At 44.2% G+C, this 3777-nt stretch overlaps 1 non-coding gene across 1 annotated transcript; it reads left to right on the forward strand.

Annotated features, from left to right (window-relative positions):
• Positions 1–2879: 2879 nt before the first annotated feature.
• Positions 2880–3002, forward strand: LOC122437535. Its single transcript, XR_006268346.1, has one exon. It is a non-coding gene; the product is annotated as a small nucleolar RNA SNORA26 (small nucleolar RNA).
• Positions 3003–3777: the final 775 nt, after the last annotated feature.

A 3777-nucleotide genomic window follows, 5' to 3' on the forward strand; every position in this document is an offset into this window, starting at 1 on the left:
ACTAGAGGGTTCTCAACCACAAAGAGAAGTTGAAGATGCCAGAGCTCAGAGCCACAGGTGCTTTGTGGGGCTCAGACTAAGACAGGAGTGAAGTAGAGGGACCCAGCATGCTAGGTAACCATCTGGAGTTGCCATAACAGAACTAGAAGGGGGAGGGGTTCATGGAATCTTGGGGGCCCCTGCCTTCCAGGTGCCTAGGCCATGACCGTTTGTGGACATCACCACTGATAGCACCCAGTCCCTCAGCAGCCACTCTTGGGTTGTCTACATACGTTCCGATACCACTGACCTATCTCCTTCCAAAAACTATCTCAGCTGAGTTCCCATTGTTCATTCATCTGTGTATAAAAATATTCATGGTAAAAATACTTTGCCAGCAGGTCTTAATTTCTGTCGGGCTGTCATAAAGTTCAGTTCAGTTCATTTCAGTCACTCAATCTTGTCCGACTCTTTGTAACCCCATGGACTGCAGCACACCAGGCCTCCCTGTCCATCACCAACTCCTGGAATTCACTCAAATTCACATCCACTGTGTCGGTGATGCCATCCAACCATCTCATCCTCTGTCGTCCCCTTCTTCTCCCACTTTCAATCTTTCCCAGCATCAGGGTCTTTTCCAGTGAGTCAGTTCTTTGCATCAGGTGGCCAAAGTATTGGAGTTTCAGCCTCTGCCATCAGTCCTTCTAGTGAATATTCATGACTGATTTCCTTTAGGATGGACTGGTTTGATCTCCATGGAGTCCAAGGGGCTCTCAAGAATCTTCTCCAACACCGCATTTCAAAAGCATCAATTCTTCACCACTCGCTTTCTTTATAGTCCAACTCTCACGTGCATACATGACTACTGGACAAACCATATCACCTCATCTTCTCTCTAAACCGATCTTAAGGCTTTTCCACAAGTGAAGGACATGAAACTTGTGGACTGTGATGAACTTCTTCTCTGGGTCTTCTCCAGTTTAGTCTGTGTCCTAAAAACTGTAGGATACAAATCAAAGTACAATACTAAGTGAATAAATAATTTTTAAATATATTTTCTGTCCCATCTCAGTGCTTTTGCTGCATCCTGTTGTTATGTCATTTTCTTCTCTTTGCTGGGCAGCGTGTTGTATTCAGAATAAACTTGTCTGATATCCCTACTTTCTAAATTCTTCCTCTGGGTCTGGGTTGTTCTATTTGTGTTTTTTTTAATATTACTAAACACTGCATTTCATACTTTCACTTATGTATGTCACTGTAGCCTCACAAGAGCTCTTTCCCAGCTGTCAAAGTGACTAGAAGAGTCTATGTGTATATCCTAGAAAACGTGGTGTGCTTGTGCCATCACTTCATTCTTGTCTGACTCTTTGCAATCCCAGGACACTAGCCCGTCAGGCTCCTCTCTCTATGGGGATTCTCCTTGCAAGAATCCTGGAGTAGGTTGCCCTGCCCTCTTCCAGGGGATCTTCCTGGCAGAGGATTGATCCCGCATCTCCTGTGTCTCCTACATTGCCGGCTGATTCTTTACCCCTGAGCCACTGAATACATGGTGGTGCCTGTCTGTTTAGGAAGATCTGACAGCCTCGTGCTATCGTTCTGTGTTCATTCAGTTCACCCACATATTGAACAGACCAGGGCTCCAGAGCAGTGTTGGTGGCACACACTTTGACCATCTCTTTGAGTTTTCCTCCTGCCATTGACCTGTGGTTGTGTTCCAGATACAGAGCATGGTTGAGTTCAAGGTCATAGGTCAGGGATCATGATGATCCAAAGTGAACATAAGCATTGTGTTCAGTGACATAGAAGCTGAGTTTGAGGAAAGAGAGACAGGCAGCCCTGGGACAGTGATGGTCTGAACCAACTGCTCATTCCCCTAGCATCTCTTCCGACCTGGGTCTTGTGAGTCTGAGACTTGGGGAACCCCTATAGCATCCGTCTCTTCAGTTTAGCTGTTGGTATAACCTGGATGGAGGGTGAAATGTGTGTGACAACAGGCCACTGAGCATTTGTTCATGTTAAGGTAAAAGATACAAACCTGGAACAACTATTTATGAAAGCTTATCTTCCCCACACCCCCAAACAATCCTCCAACTACAATGTTTAGGGATAATTGCTGTGTGAGGTTCAGCCAAGGCTTTAAGGGAATCTACTTTCCGGCTGCTGTGGGGCCTGACATTCTGTGGGGGAAAGAAAAATGTGTCAAATTTCTTCATTATAAATAGGATGAAACCAAAAAAGCTCACAGAGGGTATCTGACTTGAGGTCAAACTGGGATGAATTTTGCCACCCTAACAGAAGTGCATAACCGGTACAGTTCATTGACTGATACCGTGCCAGGCATTTCACACATATTATGATACTTTCCTTTATCGTAATCATTGAAGGTGACATCATTGTAGAAGAAGTACATTAAAAAATTTATTCAACCAAAGTTCAAATAAAAAAAAAAAACATTTTATCAAGGCAAGTAAGCTATTGCTTTGTATTTTGTAGGTAGGAGAATTCTATTGTTTTTATCCTTCCTTTGTCCCATTTCATACTCCTCTTTTTCTCTGTGACCTGACTTTATTCCTAGAGCCCTACCTTTTTTCAACTGAACCATTTCTATGCACTGAGCAACAGCAGAAGTGATGGCTGGGCCCTTCTAAAGGCTCCCTGAGCGCTGACATGTTTCAGGACACCAGACACCATCTGGAGGCAAGAGCAGCCCGTCTGTCAGATTGTGTGTGTGCTAAGTTGCTTCAGCCGTGTCCGACTCTTTGTGATCCCATGGACTGTAGCCCTCCAGCCTCCTCTGCTCATGGAATTTCCCAGGCAAGAACACTGGAGTGGCTTGCCATTTCTTCCTCCAGGGAATCTTCCTGACCAGGGATCAAAACCGTGTCTATTCACCCTTTCCATTGCCCTTTTAAGGCTGATGCAGTGCCTTAAGAGGCTAACACAAGAGGGTAAAGAAAGTCTCCATAAAACTCAGAGAAGAGATTTTTAGAACTCCTCTCTGGATCCTGTCTGGAGTCACAACTGAATCAGAAGATTTTACGTCCTAGCACTTACTAGCATGTGTATAGTTAATACCAAAGTCATTAAATTTAAACTTGCCTTTGATTTGACAATAAAAAGAAAAAGAAAAAACCATGTCTCTTCCGTGTCCTACATTAGCAGGTGGGTTCTTCACCACTAGCGCCACCTGAGAATCCCGTCTGTTAGAATGGGCAGCTGCTTTCCCAGCCCACTGAAGTTAGCAGGATGTCCCAGGACAGAAAGGGATCACTTCCCTTCAACTCAAGAATCTTTTCTGTCAGTGACTGTGCTCTATCGGGCTGAAATTTCCTGAAATTGAACGCTCTTGCTAACTTTTTGGCTTCTTGTTAGGTGGCTTGGGTATTCATAAAATTTGCTAACAAACATCTTTGTTGAAGAGTACATTTATAGCAATGCAATTTATTTTTTAGAAAGTGGCAGCTTGGAGAAGATTGGTCCCATCAATGAGCAAACAAGGGTGAATTTAGCTTTCACTCAAAACCAGACTGAATTAAAAATTAGGCCTCTCACTTTCCTCAAGGTGGATGGTCAGCTGCCACAGGCATGTGTCCCCAAGGACTTGTGTCTCTGCTGTAAACTGGACAAGAGTAAAATGGGGTCAGATGGGCCTAGTCCTTCAACTCTAGAGTCTTTCAACAGTCCTCTGCTTTAGTCACTGGATTGGAAACACCCCTGTGCTTCTGCTCTGTCCTACTTCTGTGTTTGGGTAAAAGTTATACAGATCACTGTGTTCTGTCCCCAAGCTGATCATTGTAA

The sequence above is a fragment of the Cervus canadensis genome, chromosome 2, assembly GCF_019320065.1.
Source record: "Cervus canadensis isolate Bull #8, Minnesota chromosome 2, ASM1932006v1, whole genome shotgun sequence".
Classification (NCBI taxonomy): domain Eukaryota; kingdom Metazoa; phylum Chordata; class Mammalia; order Artiodactyla; family Cervidae; genus Cervus; species Cervus canadensis.